The sequence below is a fragment of the Ictidomys tridecemlineatus genome, chromosome 4 (genome assembly GCF_052094955.1).
Source record: "Ictidomys tridecemlineatus isolate mIctTri1 chromosome 4, mIctTri1.hap1, whole genome shotgun sequence".
Taxonomy (NCBI): Eukaryota; Metazoa; Chordata; class Mammalia; order Rodentia; family Sciuridae; genus Ictidomys; species Ictidomys tridecemlineatus.
In genome coordinates, this window is record NC_135480.1 from 84460460 (window position 1) to 84481907 (window position 21448).

Sequence of the window (21448 nt, forward strand, 5' to 3'; positions counted from 1 at the left end):
GGAAGGCTGCTAATATTTTTGGTTTTGGTAAAATTGGAAGGTGGAGAAAAACATTATAGTATAGGAGAAACTAAGAAATGTGCTTTATGGCAAATACTTAATAATGATGATGTACAATTCTCTTTCTAATTCCAGATATTTTTTGATTCATAGTTTGCAGCTGAGAATGAGTCTAAGACTAAACACATGATATGGAGTCTTTTCTCATGTAGCTACACACTCAAGAAGGTATAACTATAACTCAATATGTACCTTTGGTACATTATAGTGCTTTATTTTCTTAGACATATATCATTATGATCACCAAAACAAAACCAAATGCAGCCTAATAAGGTAGTTACTTACATAAGAGATAGAGTATACATACCTAATTTTCTATACCTATAATTTAACACAAATATCATGAATATATTATCTAGAATATATCTTGCTATAATACACTTACACTTAAAAACATAAGAATTGCATGTAATATAGAAAATGGAATAAATAAGAGTTGTATTTATTTTACTTAGACATATGTCTATAATATACTTTCAGTTTTGTACTATTTTGATAATTTAGTTTAAAAGCACGTCTTCACATCCATCGCTGTGGCAACTGTTACCCTCTCCTTGTCCTTGAATCTCCTTCATTTCATTCCTCCTCCTCTTCATCTGCATCATTTCTCTCTTTCCTTTTATTATGTAGGGGTTGGATCAAGGAATTTAAGAAGATAAAGTCTTATTAACTGAAAATTCCAAACAAAGCAGATTGAGTTGAGGATTTTGCCATCCAAGTGGTAATTCAGATGACTGGAAGGAAAGAAGAGGCTGGTAAATAGTATGCCCCTCACAACTTAGGTGTGTCATGACCAGAAAGTAGGATTATAACACAAAATAAATTATTATTAAAGAAATCCCAAACCTAGTATCTTAAAATAGAAGATGAAACAATGCAAATTTTCATCAAGATTTAATAATATACAATAACAAATTAATAAGTTCCACTTAGTGAAACTATTGTATTTGTGACCAGATCTTCTTTATTTGTTTAAAAAAATAATTTTCCAACTTCCTATGCTTTCCTAGATTCAGAAAAATCAAATATAAAAAGCAAACTTTTTACAAGAAGGCACTCAAGCTCTTTTTTAGGAATTAGCACATTTGTGTTTTAGAACAGAGGGAAAATAGCTATAAATGTACCCACAGCATTTCAGGATTTATGTCTCTGTTCTAAAGACAATTTCAAGTGTGTGGTTATTTCCCACCTGGAAAGTAAAACTTTAAAGAATGTTTGATTAGACTGACACAATTCTGAGATAAATATGGAAATAAGGAATCCAAGTTTTATAGTGTTTTCTTTAAGAGGAAATGGCTATTCTATGTTAACTCAGAAAGTAGAAATGTTCTTTATAACATATGCTTTTGGAAATATAGCCCTTTGGTAGTCAGGATATAATCTATCAATCCACAAGTAAATGGTATTTGTCATATCACATTTTATTTTGTTTTTCTGGTTGTAAGCTGAAGTACAATAAAAGATGATTTAATTATTTTGATTCTTTAACTATTTTCGGTATGAGTTTACATTATGTGTAGTGAAAAAGTCAAGTAAACCAAATAGAGATCTGCCCTTTACCCTCAGCTCCTGGGAAGCTGTTTCTAAACCCTTTGGATGTCATTCTGCATTAACGTTTCCCCTTTATTTACCTGGGCACTTCATACACTAGTCTACTGAGTGTAAAAGTGATTTATGATGAAGGATTTTGTATACAACATGCAGTTTCAACCTCCTAAAAGCCTGGAGTTATTGGTCTAAACCTCCAGACAGGGCTGAGACTGAAAGTCAGCCATATTATGTGCTCAAGAGACAATAAAAACTCTAGATATCAAAGGCTCCAGGGAGCTTCCTTGTTTGGTAATACCATGGGTGTATTGTCACACACAGTGATCTGGAAGAGCTATTCGTGATTTCAAGGATAGAAGATGACTCAAAACTTCACATTTAGACTTTCCACACTCTATCCTACTGGTCCTTTACTTAACCAATTTCAATTTGTATTTTTTCACCTAAATAAAAATCTATAATAGTAATAATAGCACTTTCATGAGTTTTGTCAGTCATTCCAACGTACTATTGAACTTGAGGGGTGTTGGGAACTGGGAATTAATTGTGGGCATGTCTAAGCCATCTCTAAGTGGAGTTGTGCCTCTCAGAGAACTGTCAATGTCATCTCACAGATCTGAGACCACTTCGTTGCCTGCTGACGTCCTGCTGAAAGAGAATTTTGTGACACCTGTGAAATTTATTGGTTCAGCCAAGGCAAGGTTCAAATGCAACTCTCTGGAGGTAAAAAGGGATGCCAATACACTCAACTAGCCTTGAGGCACCAGTTGCCTGGAGGAGGAAGAATTACAGCCCAAGTGATAAGCCTCCAATGAGGCCAACTTTCTGACAGCCTCTTCTTTCTTGTTTACCTTCAAGAACCTTTCCTTACAATAAATTCCTTTGCTGTGTTTCACTATAAATAAAACATTTGAGAGTCTTTTCCTATTATTAGAATAAGCCCCCATCAGATTTTTTTCCACTGGTCAAGTCCCTAATTAAATCATATTTCTGGGGTCCTTTGTTTTTATTTCTTAATACTACTTTTTCAGCTTTTTTATTTCCAGCTGGCTCATACCTCCATATGGAGTACTTATTCCCTCCCTGCTATATGGTGAGAGAGGGGGCCATATATATCCCCAACATGAGTTTAAATTGGGAATATTCTACAGACACTCGAACTTGTGATTCGCATCTGAATTAAATAATTTTACAGGGTCTGTTTTCTCTTTGCAGTTTTACTAACTCACATACATACCCACAGTATCATTTCCTTATCTGGACACCCAAACATTATTATTAAGGAAATTAAAGCTACCTGTTAGTTTTTACCTGACTTTTAAAATGTTTTACACTTAACAATTGTTCCAAATTATGGAACATTATAGTTTACTTTTCCATATTGAGGGCATTCTTTTTGTATTCATTTTTTTTATTTTTTTACTTTTTTTATTGTTGGTCGTTCAAAACATTACATAGTTCTTAATATATCATATTTCACAGTTTGATTCAAGTGGGTTATGAACTCCCAATTTTACCCCGTATACAAATTGCTGTATCACATCAGTTACCCTTCCATTGATTTACATCCTTGTATTCATTTTTGATGGTGTGTCTAGTTCCTTTCTGTTTCTAATAGACTGAAGTCTTTTCTTAAGGGGTCCAGGAATAGACCTAAATTCAATCACTTCTTCTCTTTTAATTTAATTATTTGCTTTGTTAAGAAGTTTCTCAAGGAAGATCCTAAAAATATTCTATAAGAAATAAGCATTGAGTATTTCTAAATATAAAGTAATATTTTTGCCCTCATTTTATTTCTGGAATTTAACTAAATATCAAATTCTACATAGGAACTTATTTTTTCCAAGATCATTATAGTTCTTGCTTTATTGTTTTATCAGATATGAATTATCTTTTTTCCCAAAATTTCTAGTATTTGTTCATTTATTTGGGAGATATCATTGGCTTTTTCTTCAATCACTATTAGTGGCATTTCTTGTTCACTATTTGATCCCCAGCATATTGAAAAAGTGTGATGTAAATATACTCAATAAAAACCTATTGATCCTATTCTAAATAGGTTCTATGCAATTTGACATTTGACCTTAATTCACAAGATGTTTATTACAAAAATAATGCATATATTTTTATTAGGTAAATATAGACTTCTTATCGAAGAATTGCTAAAATAACTTCAATTTCTTCAATTTTGTTCATTTTTCAATATATCCTGATAACCATTTAAGGACATTCTCCCAGAATTACATTTTAGTTTGATCACTTTATTGAGTGAAGATCCCTGTTAGAGTGTTAATTGATTTAATTCCTAATTTTTAGATGTTGTGTTTATTCTCATAAATATACAACACAATCTTATATAATCTTGCCTATGAAAATATAGTCATTTAAATAGATGCTACAAATGTAGCAGTCTCTGTATAAGTAATACATAAATTCTTGTATTTTAGAGTTAGACACAAAAAGGAAATTAAGTTGTCATAGTAAAAATGCCTGGGAAAAATAATCAGCACTAATAAAAATTAACATTGAATATTTTGAGTCCTAATTTCATGTTTTCAATAGCAAATGAAAATCTTTTGTTACTGGAAAGGGATTTCTTACTGTGTTAGTGAGTATGCATAAGAATAATATAGACTTTACATAATTACTTGTGATTAGAAATAATGTTTCCTTTAATCTGGGGCATTATTTAGTATATTTATTCAAAAAAGGATAAAAAATTATATTGACTTCTATCAATCAGGTGAAAGGGGTTTAAAAAGAAAAAAAAATTGAAGCATACAAACTGATTTCCTAATATTTTAACTAATGTATTGCTCAGTTACAATATATTAGAAAATTTATTTTATAATTGTAATAATAAACTGATACTATGTTTTGAAGATTTATAAAATTTTGTATCATCTAAATATTTTTCTGAAAGCCAAGATTAAATAAATAAATAAAACTGATCACAGCTATGCACTCCAATTACTAAAATGAACAGTTTTGTATGTATATATATAACTTATATATTATATGTTTGTGTATATATATATATACACACACAAACATATAATTATGTCTATACACATATCAAATGTCTATACACATTATATATTGTGAATTCTATACACATGTCTATACACACACATATATATATATATATAGTATGGATATGCATATACATAAAAATGTGGTTAAAATTATAAAGAAGGTAAGACAGCCAAAGCTTAGGGGAAACAAAATCCCAGAAAACAGAAAAATATTTAGAAAGAATGAGCATATTGACAGTGTATTCAGTAACTTCAGCTCTCAGGTTATTTGTCAATTCTGGGCAAAAAATAAAAAGTCAAGGAGTTAGAAACGAGCCTAGACCAAACTCTGTTGTTGAGGCAGGAAAATCTAGAGATATGGCATTCTTCCTGGACTAAACAGAGAAGAGTTAGAGGCAAGAGGTTATAATTTTAGAAAGAAAAAGGGCTGAGACCTGAGTTCAATAATTGGTGGATTTTTCCATCAAAGCATTTCCTTGATTCTGATGGTTCCCTGAGCTAGAGGTTAAGTGATCAAGTAGTAACCTTTAAAACAAAGAGTGGTCTCTATAATCTGTGATTCTAAGGAGAAAATCATTAGTGGGAGAGATTCAGATGGAATATGTAGGAAGATACTTCCTAAGAAGAGTAGCAAATCCAGAAAAAGGACACAGCTTTGCCTTTTTCAAAGACATTTCAAGTCCTAATTGAAAAATTTAAAAAGACTCTCCTCTATCTGCCTGAACAAGAAAACAATTGAATGTCTGTGAAGAAAAATACAATAGAAAACACTCCAAATTTTTATAATTTAATCCTCAGAAAGTATGAATTATTCAGAGACAAGGGAATGCAATTTATGAAAAAAACTCATATAAAATGACTAACCAATAAACTTGTCATTATACTCTTTAAGAAAACAATTTTAAATAAGTTTAATAAATTAAAAAATAGGCAAAATGCATGATCTTAATGTTCTATGTCAATAAATCTGATAGCAAAAAAGACACAGCAGAAAAAATATCAGTACCTTGAAAGAAGCTAAAAGACAGGCTCATACCAATTATTTATATAGAGCACATACAGAAACAAGAGTGGAGATTAGAGAAAAGAGCATTAGTGATATATACAATGGGAGTCACAGAAAAAAAGTAAAGGAATAAACAAAAGCAATATTTGATGAAATTTTGGCCAAGAATTTTCCAGAACCAAACACTGACACCAAATAAGAAATACAATAAATTATATATACTCAGCATAAGGTAAATTCAAAGTAATCTACATCAAATAAATGAAAATCAAAGACAAAGAAATATTTTAAATAGCAGCTGTAAAAAGTAGCACTTAAGCCAATCCCAAAGGGCCAAATTCCAAATGTTCTCTCTGATATGTGGATACTAACACACAATAAGGGGGATGGAATCGGAAGAATGGAAGTTCATTGGACAGGGAAATGAAGGGAAGGGAGGGAGGATGATAATAGGAAAAACAGTAGAAGGAATCAAACACCTTTCTTATGTTCATATATAAATACACAACCAGTGTAACTCCACATCATGTACAATGACAAGAATGTCAAGTTATTCTCCATGTATAGATAATATTGAAAATGCACTGTACTCTCATGTATATCTAAAAAGAACAAATAAAAGAGTTTCATGTTACTATTGTTAGAATAATATCACTGATGCATAATGATTAATAGAAGTGCTGGAAACCAGCCAACAACACAAAAACATTGACACAGAGAAAACAAAATGCTGAGAGTTTTATATCCTGCAAAAATATCATTCTAGATGAAGACAAAATAAAACTGATTGCAGGCAAGTAAACACTGAGCAACACATCACTAGTATATCTGCACTTAAAGAAATACTTATGGCATTTTTTTCAAGCATAAAGAGAATTGGTCTCAGTGGAAGCACAGATGAAGGAAAAGAAAAATGCCAGAAAAAAAATATATGAGTAAATATATTGGACATCAGCCTACACAAAAATAATTACAAGGTAAACATTAAGCATATAGAGAATTAAAGTGCACAACACAAAAATCTGGGATGTTTTTAGCATTGTTGAGAAATGTTTAAGGCAATAATTTAGATTAATTAAAATCCATGACCCATGTTTAATTTACTACTGAAATAACTTAGTAAAATAATTTACATGAAATAAGCTGTTCATATAGTTAAAAAAAAATAAAAAAGGACAATTGAAAAGAGGACAGCAAGAGGTATAAATAGCAAAACAAAGAGTAAGAGGGTAGAAATTTCCTGTTGATAAATAAATCTACATATTAAAAAATTAAAGGCATAAATTATGTTTTAATATTTTTTATGTAGTAAATAGAACAAATCTAAATTCTCAAATAACAGAATGCCAGATTAGAATTTTATAAAGATTCTATATTTTCTTTTCCCAAGATACCACTTTATTATATATAAATACAAAGAGACTAAAATTTAAAGAATAGAAAAATATATAATTATGTGAAAACCTGGATCAAAACAAAACTAGCAATTCTATATTAGTATATGAAAAAAAATCAGACTTTAAGTACTGTAACGGGGGGGGGGTTGGAACACTGTGTAATGGAAAAATGATACATATTATTTAGTTAAATGTAACGTTTTAAAAGTTTTTAACACACTGTAATGGAATATTACATTACTCATATTACAGAAATTTATTGCTTACAATTCTGTAGGCTGGAAGTCCAAGATTAAGGTGCCAGACAATTCTTTCCTGGTGAGGACACTCTTTCTGGCTTGCAAAGGGCTGCCTTTTCCCTTTGACTTTTTTTTTTTTTTTTTTGTACAAACATAGAAAGAAAGATTTCTTTGCCTCTTTGTCTCTCTCTGTGTCTCTCTGTAACTGTCTCTCTGTGTCGGTTTCCATTTTTATCTAAAGTCACCAATTCAATGAGATTTTTAAAACTCCATCCTAGGATCTCATTTAAATTTAATTGCATGATTAAAGTACTACCTCCAAATACTCTCAGATGGGCAGTGAGGCTACAATTTATAAATTTTGGGGAATCAAATTCAGCGCGCGCGCGCACACACACACACACACACACACACACACACACACACACAGTAAGATGGCTTCAGATATAATAAGCAAAAATTAAACATCTACAAGAAGAAATAGATAAAGTTACATTCATAATGGAGAGTTCATCTTCCTAAAAGATGATCAAAGAAGCAAACAAACATTAGAAAGAGAGAAAAAATGAAAATAAAAATTTAGAAAAGTGAAAACAAAAATACAATAAAATATTGACAAAATCAAAACTTTGTGAGGCTAATAAAATGAACTATAAGAAGACTGATGAAAGAAAGAAAGATAAAAAGAAAGTAAATCAATTACAAATGAAGAGGCTTGTAATACAATTAAAAATTATATCAATGCATATCACCATACCCTTAACATCAAAACATGACAATAAAATAAAGACAAGAGAATTTAGAGGTAAATAATTCCATGACAAAAATGCAAAGATTATAAGAAAAAATTAGTAAGAATAAGAATACAGTGATGTATTAAAAACATAGTGCCTTGGGACCAAGCTGGGTTTGGTCCAATAATCAAAATTGTTGTAAATGCCACAAATCCTGTAATGTAGTTGATTAATTATCATTACATAAAGATATTAATAAACTCTTGTACCTCTTTAAGTAAAAAGCATCTCAGCAATGGAAAGGAATATCTTCATCTGACAGAGTTTTAGGTTAGATTGTTTTGAAAATAGCTCCCAATGATCTCTGCCTCCCATTATTTACATAGTGTGCAATGACTCCTCTTGTATGTAGGCTCAGCTAGGAATTTAGAATGAGAAGACGATGGGTTGCTACTTCCCCAAATCAATTTTATTTTAATCTCTCTCACACGTGTTCTCTCAATATGCCTTGTTTTGATAAAGCCAATGTGTTGTACTATAGAGAGGTCCATGTAGCAAAGAAATGAAAATGGCATCCAGCCAGTATTCACTAGCTTTAATTCAACAACCTGTTAGAAACTGACTTCTGCCAAGGAACGCTGAGTGAACTGGCAACAGGGTCTACCTACACAGAATGATACTGTGATGGCAGTCTTTTGAGGGACCTGAGACAAAGGAAGCAGCTAAGCCACAACTACATTCCTGAGACTTAAGTGATAAGAATATAAATATTTTGTAGTATTTTTGGCTATTGAGTTATGTGATAATTCTTAAAGCAACAGTAGACAATTACTTCAGATATCTACCAGAAATAAATACCTTGCAACTTCAGTATTAAAGATTAGCTTTTAAAAGTTTTATTCCTAAGATTAAGAGCAAAATAAAATATCAGTTATTATCAGTATTTTGGAGGCCATATTTAATGAAGATTCCAGACAGTGAAGCCAGTAAAGAAAAAACAAATGAATAAATATTGTTAAATTAAATAGAAAAAATGTCATTATTTGCATAAAATGTGATTAAATACTTGGAATGCAAAAGAATCTACATATAAAATATAGTAATTTATTCTACTAATATTCACTAGCTATAAGGTTGATTAATTGCATCTCTATAAACAACATCAAAATCTAGATAAATTAGAAATGCAACATTTACATTAATTTGAAATCATTAAAAATGTTCGAACAAATCTTGTAAGATATATTCATAATCTCTAAAGTGAAAACTGCAACATATTATTAATACAATTAAAAACTTATAGAAGTGATAGGATAGAATTTGTTCTTAGTTGTATCAATCTTTCAGAAATTGTAGTTCTTCTTAAATTCATCTTCAGACTCATGGAAATACTAGGCAAATTTCCAGGGAGAACTTTTAGACACTGAGAAGCTGATTAAAAAGCTTTATACATTTCAGTAAAGGACTCAATAACTAAGCTATTTTGAAAAAATATTACAAATGGAGAATTTGCACTATTAAATCACAAATTATATTTTAAATGAAATAATTAAACCATTGCAGTATTGAGGAAAGGGTAGATACATAGACCACTAGACTAGAAGAGAGTTCATGAAGTGACCACATGTATGCATCTCATTTAAAATACAGTGACACTGTAATGCAAAGATGGCCCTTTCATCAAAATATTGAAATTGTTTTATTGCATATCCATATGGAAAAATGACTTGTCTCCCAACTCACACCATAAAGAGAAGTCAATTTCAGATGGAATATACACCTAATTATAAAAGTTAAACTATATTTTCTTCATATAAAACAAGAAAAAATATCTCCTAACATTGACATATACACATACAAATACTAGTCATAAAGGGATTTTTTGAAAAATTAAGTGGCATTAAAATCAAGTCATTCTTGGGGCTGGGATTGTGACTCAGCGGTAGAGAGCTCACCTCGCATAGGCGGGACCCAGGTTCCATCCTTAGCACCACAAAAAATAAAGGCATTGTGTTGTGTCTATCTCCACCTAAAAATTAAATACTTTCAAAAAAATCAAACCATTCATAACATTAAAAACCAATGTTAAGAAATTCAAATATAAAGGCAAGATAGGAAGAAAAATTTCACAATGTATACATCTGAAAAAGCACTCTAATACAGAACATAGAAATAACTTTTCAACCAAGGAGAATAATTGAACAACTTCAAAATACTATCCAAGTGAGAAAATAAAATACTAATGCATTGATGAATCTAATAAACATACATTGAGCAAAAGAAAACAAATTGAAAAACCACAAATTATAAAAGTCCACTCACATAAAATTCAAAAACAGGGAAAACTAGTCTATTATGATGGAAATTTCAGGATCCATGTGTTTGGTTTGTTGACTAGTATTTGAAGGTGGCAAAATGAGGTTCTACAATTGTAATATTCTGTTGGTTAGCTCCCCAACTGATTATATAATTGTGTTTCACATATAAAATTAAACAATGTATGCATTTATCAATTAAAATTTTTATAAGTAAATATCTATATTCTAAACAATATTGTACTTCTTTTCATCCTAAATGGTTTTCATCCAAGATTTGCCCTCAACACAGTTATTTGGTGAAGCTGAGCCCAAATCAGCCAAATTATTAGACATTTTGTTCAAAGTCTTTGTTTATTTATGAATATTATAGGGAAGATATTTTCACTTTGATGTATACAAGTTAGAAGTTTAATTTATACAGCTATTTCCCCAGGTCTTACAAGACATAAAAAGTAGGGATTGGCTATGGTCACAATAAAAAAGATAAAAATCCGTTAACTTTCTAAAGCTGCATTCCCCCCTGCTATTTAAATAGTTCCAGTCCTGTGCAACATTGTCTTCCCTAAATCCTTCAAGTTACATCCTACACTCCCCGGGTGTTCTTGTCATCTTACAAAAGCTCTGTCAGCTCACTTCTCTTCTATTATTTTCTTCCTTGTCTGTTGCTTTAGCAAGGTCTTATGAAATTTCATAAGATCACCTAGAGTGGTTACTTCAGCAGGAAGTCATTCTTAAGGGCTCTGTTCCCCATGGTGTGAAAGTCATCATGCTGTGACAAACCACCCAGACTGACTCTCTGTGATGTACTAGAGCCCATAAGGTATTAATGCTCATGGTATTTTCACAATTAGTGCTAGACTCTGTACCATGCCACAGAATTTTATCACTTGTGTTTAAGGGTGATAATAAATATATACACAGAAAAGATACTTCAATATTTATTTTCTAAAAAAATATCTCTAATGCCTATGACAACATGTATACTTATACATTTTTGCCAACATTCTGAATTATAAGAAAATAATTTTTGGAATGTTTAAATAAAGAGCTCTTGACATTTCAGAAGTACAATCCAACATGTGGATTTAATACATAAATAGTGATAAAAATTGGTTAGTGTTCATTTGCTCTGGTGCATTTTTGCTTTTCTATTTTGACTACTTTTATACTGCACTACACTTAAAAATTGTTAAAAAAAAGTTTTAAAAGGTAGCAAAGGGAAGAAATGTTTAACACTGATATTTTAAATCAAACTCTAAAAGCTAAGAATAATCTAAAATTTCATTTTAAACAATTGAAATAAGATGTATTCTAAGAATGACAATGACCATAAAAACTATACATCATTCCTGTATTAATGATCTTTTTAGTTATATTTGAAAGAGGAAGATGAAAATAATTATTATAATGTGATATTTACATACATGTAAAGAATAAAATAAATTGCAACAAAGTGATATTTAAATACATGTAAAGAATAAAATAAATTGCAACAATGGTTATTCTAATCATTAATTAAAATTATTTTCATAGAAAATGCTTGAAGGAAGGTAAATTGCTTAAGTGCACAAAAGTACACGTGACTGCAGAAGTTTGTCATACCTTAGTTCTGCTAAGGAAAAATTTCACTACACCAGCTAAAATAGATACTCTTCCAGAATGTCTCATTTGTTAGATTATTTTAAAATATGAAGACTGAACAACAAGACTCTGTGACAATGGTAAAACCTTATAAACTTTTTTCTAAAAATTTGGAATATTAAAAGATCAGTATAATTCAAAATCATCAAAAGAGACAAACAGTTCTAAGTTTGAAGCAAGATAAGTCATAGAAGAGTGGGTAGCTTGTAAGGCTACAAAATTGTTTGAAAAGATTCCTTGAAAATGAAAGTTTTGAGGTTATATCATTGGAATTACAAACTACCATGGTTTATTTTTTCAGGAAAGCAAGTCATTTCAGTAATTCACCAATGAATATCACTTTATAAGAGATTATGTGAGGACCACCATGTAGATCTGTGCCATTTGCAACTTATAGGAGGATGAGCTATCAAGAAATTAAGCAGATGCTGGGGTAGGTGAGCTCCCACAGGAAAATGGACATCCTTAGAACTGAAATGTATAGTCTAGGCATGGCAAAAGATATCACAAGTATTTTTGGTTGTATGTGTCTTTCTGGGCATTTGTGTATTTTGGAAGATTGGGGATATAGTAAAGAAGGTTGTTTTAAGACTCTATCAAAAATTTTAGCATCTACATTTACACCAGAAAAATGCCTTGATGTTTTTATTTCTGAGGAGTAGAAGACAAATACTTCATCTAATAATAGTCTACATAATTTTGTGTTTCGCTTGACCTCACATTCTCTCTTAAGCCAGCTGTGTCAATCAGAAAAGGTTGCAAACAGAATGGGTTTAGTTACTATGTTCCTTACTGCAAAACAAATTGCTAACTTAACATATCTTTCCTGTTTTCTAGATAAAATGATAAATTTTATTCAACCCTTCATTTTATATTAAATATCCACAACACATCATATTCTACAGGGATAGAAAAAATTTAGGCAGGATAACTGCATCTCTGCCTTTAGGTCTTGGAAAGGTCCCTAAAAGACTCCCACAACTTAAGGCTTTAGAGAGACCTCGCTGTTCTTCTGTCTATAGTGAGTATTGATATACATTCAATGACGACACCACCACGGTTGCTGAGAGTCAATAAAGTCTACAGATTTCCTGGTAATGTAAATCTTTGGTGTGTTGGTAGTTCCCTGTCTGTATAGTGATTCTTTGCTATTTCATCTAGAGTTTTCCAAGCAGTAGACACAGGTAAAGCTGGAAGAAAAGAGCTCCCCTACCCTCATGAGACCTGAGAATGCTCCTCTTCCCCCACAAACTTGGACAACTCTTTTTGATGATACAAGTATTCATCCTGGTTCTTTGCTTGTCTAAGAAAAATCTGAATAATTCTTCCAATGAGAAGTTGGAGAAATAAATGTTAATAAGGAACAATACTCAAGGAATATTCTATTTAAAGGAAATACGTAAAATGTTTTTCCAAAGTAAAACTGTAACATACTTGGCTATAATTTTGTAATAAGGTAGGAACAAAATAAAACAAGCAAACAAAATTCAAAAACATAAAACTTTAACAAATATCATTCTCTGATAGTATACAAGTTCCCATTCTGAGCATTTTCCTCCCTTTGTTTTAAAGAAAGGAGCAAGGGATAGAGTTTTCGGGAAAGTAACTCTACTACACAGTTGATAACTACTTCTGTGTTGTTTTCATTATTTCATTGATTACAGACTCTACGGGTAAGCAGTGGCCATCAGCCCTTAGCACAATGGCTCCAACCAGTTCCTTTAATCATAGAACTATTTTCAGTTTCTGAGCTTATGACGTTGGAATGAGGTGTGCATTATTTCAGTTTGAAGATCTGTGGGAAGCCATTCTCGCATGTGATTTGAGTTATCTCCCTGACTGGGTGAGAGGCGCTTAGACACAGTTTTGTCAGAGCCTTCCTCGCCCTGTTCCAGGTGCGAGGGCTTGTCCATGTGGAGGTGTCCCTGACCACTGACCTGAAGACCAATCACTGACCCTGACCTTGGAATGCTGCCCACCTCGACCTTCATTGGATGGAATTTTCCCTTGAATTTATTGTTCCCCAATAAAAGCTCACTCCCTGGCATGTTCTCTCTGTCACTGGCCTATTGTGTTAATCTTGCCACCGAATTAGGTGACTGGAGGCGGGAGCCCCATGCTGGAGGCGGGAGCTAGGAGGAGCCATCACTGGAGCTGTGCATTGAAGGTAATGAGAATTATGTCTCTTTAATTTTAAAACTCACTAGTTAATTTTTATGCTTTGAAAAACCTCTATTATGAAGCTCATGTGCTGGTTGCATGGCAGAAAGATCCCATTCCAGTTCTTCCCTGGCTGGAGATACAGACTATTCCCACAAGGTAAATGTGAAAATTCTTTTGTGGTCACTACTGGGCTTTGCCATGAAAAGAAAAACATCCATCTTCCAGTGAGTGACTTATCCATTTTTTTTTTGTCTCAACACTAGTGATGGAGTTTGATGAGTTTGGAGCTCCATGAAGGTGTTGGCATCTGGGTTCTTCTTTTGATTTCTGATAAAGTTTTCCATTATATCAGTATTCATATACAACCTTCATTTATGCAAAAATGAATTCATGAGTGAAGGGACAGATGGTAAGTAATCAAAGATAGACATCTCTATTGGTTACTTGTTAAAGAGAGGCGAAGTCTACATCATCAGGATGAATGTGATACAAAATGCTTATACATTTTCTGGAAAAATGACTTAAAAATAAAAACTACATGTCCAAAGTTGAATAGGCAGGGACTCAGCTTCACGTGTTTATTCACGGTCTCTGTCTGACAGTCATGATCTTCCTGTTGCTGCTAACATTCTACATCCTCTGACTACATGGTGAAGAATCTGTGGGGAAAAAGGTGTTCATATATGAAGACACTAATTGATATGAACATACTTTATATACAACCAGAGATATGAAAAATTGTGCTGTATATGTGTAATAAGAATTGTAATGCATTCCACTGTCATTTATTATTAAATGTTTTTTTAAAAAACATACTGACATTAAATTTGCAAGTTCTTAATATCTAAAATACTACAAAATAAAATACATGCTTAAAATTTCAAGCCTATTATCATTGTAAAAATTTATGTGTATGATGTAAATAGAAAGAACAAAGCAAGGAAAAAAATCCTACTATAAAATACCACTTAAGAAATTTCATGTTTTCCTAAAATAAAAGCTTAAAATATAATTTACAGATCATGATTTTTATCTCCAGAGTAAATGAAACAACCTAATTTATTTTATAAGCAGTAAATTTTATATCTTCTTTACATAATAAATATATTTGAGTTGACTCTTTTTCTATCTTATTGTGCAAACTCATAGGCATACATATTCAAATGTACAGATATTATTTCCAGCAGGATTTAAAATTTCCATTATTGGGCAAACTAATATGTAAATGGACTTTGATGTTTATGTGTTATTCAAAAAACTAGAAGTTAAAATTGCAGAAATAGTCACAACACTTTGTGACTTTATACGTGTACTTTGGATAATGATGTCCAGAATTGGTGTGAATATACTTTGTATATAACTAGAGATATGAAAAATTTGTGCTCTATATGTGTACTATGAATTGTAATGAATTCTGGTGTCATATATAAATAAAAATTAATTATAAAATAAAAAATAAGAAGTCCAAACTCTAAAATAAAAGATAAGTAATGGATGAAATAGAAAATAATCTCATGTCTACACATGGAGTGAAACACATCATTTCAACTCACAGGTCATTGACAAAAATTATCCATATGACCCTAACAATTTGTAAGAGCTCAGGGAAGTGAAATTTCCCTTTATTCCTGAAGAAAAAAAAGATATAAATTGACTGTAGAAGTGAAACAGATCATTATAATATCATAGGTTATATGCTGCATTTAACAAACCTGGATCCACTCTTTAGTACTAACTTTTACATGCTATATAAGTTGTAAGTGAATTTTCTTATTTCCATAAGTCTCCTTTCCTATCTTAAAATAATAATAATGATTTCATATGTTTCTTATGAGGATTACATAAAATAATAAAATATATGAGAACCTAACACACATAAACTTTTCTGTAAATATCAGTGGTTATTTTTTCATATTGTATATAACACAACCTAGACTTTCAAGGTGTAAAGCAGTAACTACCTCTAGATATATATTATATTTACTTGGAAAGATAAAGATTAATAATGCTTAGTCCACACCCTAAGATTCTGATAGAGATGAGGCTGAAGTATTGGTATTTTAAAACTTTATTTTAAAACTGGTATTTTAAAACCAGTTTATTTCAGCATGAAAGCCGCATTGAATATCTCTGTTGTAAGATGAAAAATAAGAAAGACAGATTGATGTGGGATTTATTTAGCTGTCTTTCCAGAGTTTTATCACCTTTTAAAATATATAATTCAGTAATCTACTACATTGTCTGGAGACCGAAAAATCATGTATATATAGTGAAATATGTTGCTATTGTATTTTAACAAATCAAGGTTATTCCTCTAACAAGAAATATGAGAAAGTAGATGCTACACAAATAATTGTTTTCTTTATTTTTTAATTCTTTTAGTTGTTAACAGAACTTTCTTTTATTTATTTTTATATGTGGTGCTGAGAATAGAACCCAGTACCTCACACCTGCTAGGTAAATACTCTACCATTGAGTCACCACCACAGCCCCCCAAATAATTGTTTCCTTATAGTGGAGTGAAAACAATGATATCCAGAGAAATATAACTTATCAGTATACAGTAAATAAGTGAAGCAGGAAAATCACCTTGATGTGCCATATCTCTTCAAATTAAAACAGAAGATGTGGATTATGCTTCAAACATACCCTTCTTTAAAAAGCTTTTCAGAACACTTTATTCACTAATGAGGAAGCATCTTACCACAAGGATGCAGTGACTGACACAACTGATAAGAGTAGGTATTCCTTGAAATGGTCTAAGAAGCAAAAAATAAATCTTGAATGATTATTCACAAAAGAAAACTGCTGCTATATATTATTATGAGGAAGTTAGAAAGCATCACTGGCAAAAGTAAAGGTTACCCTTTAATAGCAGTTTGGGAAACCATACTCAGAATTATAATTTTGCACATGGTAATAACATAATTGATGACACTCCTCTCCCTTGGTCCTTATTTTTATACTGTGAAGGACTGTAAAACATGTATCTTTTCCCATAGCTAGCATAGTTATGTTAACCGTTTCCATGAGATCTATGTGACACTTCCAAATTCACTTCAAGTCACCATGAAGACATTGTTGAATGAACAAAGTGATTTAAGTATCAGTGTATTTCCCATGGAATACTAATTTGAGGAGAGGACCTCATGATCTCGGTAACCCATGCAAAATATCACACCATGGATTGTTCTTTTTGTTCATTAGTCAATGGTGTTACAAATTAAACCAACAAATAAAAGGAAAAGTTATTTTATAGAAAGCACCATGTTTGCTATTTTATTACTGTTAAATATTTATTGACTGCAAACATTATTTACCTAATGTTATAACCCATTAATAAATTTATACACATAGAGTATATGAATACGCATCACTTATTCACTTAGAAGTTAAAAATTTTTGACTGCCTGCTATATAAAAAGAACACACACCAGCCACTGAAGACTGTTTTGCAGCTCCCACTGCTCAGGTCACTAAGTGGGTAGGAAAATAAATACCATTTTCTAAAAACAAACAAACAAACCTAACCTAACCTAACCTAGGTCCTCCTGAGACAGTACATCTTCTGTATTTGAGGCATTTTGTTTGTGTTTTTTTTTTTTTTTTTATGGTGCTGGGGATTGAACCCAGGCCCTTGTGCATGCGAAGCAAGCACTCTGACAACTGAGCTATATCCTCAGTCCCCTTATTTGTGTTATTGTTATATTGTTATTCATTCTTTCGAGTCTTATCTATACTATGGGAGTGATCATTCAGAAGGAAAATACTGTGAAGACATAAAATATGTCTACATAAACTAATTTTATTTTTATAACTGTTAAAATTTGTTATGTGAAGAAGGGCAACAATAGAATTGGGATAATTATTAATTTGCTAGTCAATTTCTAGAATAATGGCATTTTGTTGGTGTTGCCATAATTTAACTGAAGAAATGCTGTATATATTTTGTACAATCAAATTGGAAGTCAGGTGAGTGTTAATATATTAAGGTGATTTAAACATATATTGAGGAATAATTATAGGAAAATAATTATAGATAATAATTTTATGTAGGAGAAAAACAAATAAAGTATTATGAGTATGTAGTGTGTTAATTTTTTTTCCTAACTGCTATTTGTATATTTGGGAGAAAATTGTACACAACTGTCAAAACAAAATTTTCAAACTATAGCATCATGTGTTAAATTCAATTGTTTGGAGCTCTGACACTATGGCCATATTATCTCAAATGCTTAGGCTTATGCCTTGGTACATCAACTGTAACAAAAAAAAATATGTAGTATGTTAAAGGATGCAATATTCATAAAGTGCCTCGCTAATTGTTAATAGCATATGAGGTCATTAAATAACTGCTGATCAAAATACTATCAAACAATTATTATAGAACATTGAAATTATAGCTAACTAATGAGATAGACATGGGGGTCCATCCCTGTATACCTGCAACTCAAGATGCTGAGGCAGGGGAATTGCGAGTTCAACAGCAGCCTGGGGAACATAGTGAGCCCTTGAATCAAAATAGTAATCAGAAAGGACTGGGGATGTAGTTAAGTCATAAAGTTCTTCTGGGTTCAAGACTCAGAACCACAATTTTTTTAAAAAATTAAATTAAATAAAAATGAATAAATGAAAAGAAAAACAATTCTGAAACTTAAAATATATATAACTTCAAGCACTAAAAATAAAAAGTTTATTATCCTGGACCTCCTATAGAGTAAAGGCAAAAAAGTTTAATAAGTCAAGTTTACAAAGAGCAATAATGAACATAATAAAACAGTTGGATATGAGGCAGTGTTATTAAAATCACCATAGCTAATATTAATAGTCAAGTTGTAAACTGACCAACACTAACATTTTAACTTTTTGTATATTTTATGATAAATTTGATATTACAAAATTTTCAAAACAATCTTTTCATGTTTTTCCATTTTAAATATGCTATTTTTCTTTAAATGCAAATAAAATTAGAACAGTATTTGCTGAGGATTAGATAAACTGAAAACTAAAAAAAGAACAATTGTGGATAAAATGGCATATGTTAATAGTTTTTTCTTTCCTCAACTTTGTGGAAAATCAATATTCATATCTGAAATAGAAAGAAATTTGTAAGTGGATACATCCATGGTTTTCTAAGGTAATTCAGAGTATTGCTTCCAAGGTCTCTATTCTTTCTTTTCCAAAATAGATATATTTTAGTTTTTTCCCCAGGCCTTGTTTTGTTTTTTCCTGAACTCTTTAGTATCTGTCTGGTGACTGAGACTAGGCTTTGTGTCAGTTAAAAAGAATGATTCTTCCAATCTACATTTCATCTACTTCTATCACTGTGTTCCCATGAGATGGTGCCTAAGGTAAGTCACATTTAAGATTTGCTCTTTGAGCTAGGGTTATGGCTCAAGTGGTAGAGTGCTCACTTAGCACCTGTGAGGCATGAGGTTTGATCCTCAACCACATAAAAATAAAATAAAGATATTGTATCCACCCAAAATTAAAAAAAATAAATATTAAAAAATGCTCCTAAAGATTCTTTAGAGTGATGTATAAAATAGTGCTATACTAACTTATTGCACTCATGTGTTTTAATTTTTAAAAACCATTCAGCAAAATTATTGTCACTAAATTAGATAGCTGTTTTCTTTCAAATGTCCATTCTAAATATGTAGAGATTGAAATAGTGTTTGAATATAGAACAAATAGAAAAATTGAAACACAAGAAAGACATATATGAGTTTCCAATCTTGAAGAGAAACATCTTCGTTGCAACCAAATTTACTATCAATGTAGTAGAAATTATATCAAACAGGATGTAACAAACAAAGTCCAAGTTCAGAAACAAAATCATATTAATTTGGAACTGAACTCAACACATCTGGAAAACAGAAAAGGCCTTCTATTGCAAAAGAGTGATTAAGCATAGTTGTTTCAGATATACCCTGGGATTGCTTCCAGGCCCACAATAGACACCAACCTCTGTGATACTCAAATTCCATATTCAAAATGGCATAGTATTTTCTCATAACCTGCATATACCTCCCATGTACTTTAAGTAATTTTCATAATAATTATCTCATAGAATGTAAATGCTATGCAAATAATTGTTATATTTATTGCTTAGGAAATATTTTAAAGAAAACATCTGTACATGTTCAATACAGATGTAATTTTTTCAAAATATTTTCCATTTATGAGTGGGTTAATTTATAGATGTGAAAACCACAGATATGAAGTACCAATTGTATCCTTAACATGAGCTCACAGATGTTGAATCAACCATAGGCTATGAATGAAATTAGATGCATATAAGAGAAAATAGAATTTCATCCAAGCCAAGAATTTCAAAGGGAATTGGTCTGTAACATGCAAAACAAACAAAAGAAATCTATGAAAGAAAAATACTCTTTCATGATGCATTCCTACAAGGTAAATATTTCTTTACTCAAGAATATAATATTTACTCAATTAACTAACAATATATCAATAACTTGATACTATGTTAGAAGTCTCTACACTTGTATTGAGACATATGAGAATGCTTATAGCAATATTTTTATTAATGTCCAAGTTAAAAATAATCCAAAAATCATCAAAAGTAAAATGTATACATAAATTGTGTTTATATAACAAAATATTTAGAAGCCAAATTATAAGCAACAATGTCATGTAAAAATATAAATTAATATTAAAAAAAGAATATCAAGGAAAGCAAGGGCAGTGGAAAAGCTGGGTAGTATAAGAATCTAACCTTGTAAACTTTATTTTAATAAAAATGGCAAAACTAAATTATAAAGTTAGGGATACACAGTTACAAAGTAATTTTGTGGTGTGTGTGTGTGAGTGTGTGTGTGTGTGTGTGTGTGTGTTTGGGGGATGAATCCAGGGAGGTTTTCCACTGAGCAACATCACTAGTGGAATGGTAGAGCAGCAGAGGGGTGGCCTTGTTGTGGGGCAAGTCACTCAGAAAACACACCAAGTCCCAGTTTTGTCCAAATTGAAGAGTCGACAGCTCCCCACAGGACCCATAAGTGTCTCAGGCCCTGAGCCTGAGCATTGTAGGCTATTTAAGGGCAAAAACCACATCTGGGTTGACATACCTGCAAGCAAGCAGGTACAGGAGCTGAATCAAGCAGTTAGCGAGACAAGGAAATAGGTACATCAATATTCCCCACAGGACTTTCCAGGTTGGCATAACAGCAAGCAAGCAGAGGGGAAGTGAGTCAAAATGACCCTAATTCAGTACAAGTTAGAGAATTCTTACTAACATCCAGATAATCAATCTCTGACAAGATATATTACCCCCAAAAAATGGA

General features: G+C 31.4%; 1 long non-coding RNA gene across 1 annotated transcript in view; it reads right to left on the minus strand.

The window, feature by feature from the left end:
• Window positions 1–249: 249 nt before the first annotated feature.
• The window catches only part of LOC120889682 (uncharacterized), a 52601-nt gene continuing 31402 nt past the window's right edge, over window positions 250–21448 (minus strand). The window contains exons 3-4 of the long non-coding RNA XR_005733711.2: window positions 9975–14800; window positions 250–794 (exon numbers count right to left, since the gene is read on the minus strand). This is a non-coding gene — a long non-coding RNA (uncharacterized LOC120889682). The remainder of the gene's footprint in view (window positions 795–9974; window positions 14801–21448) is intronic.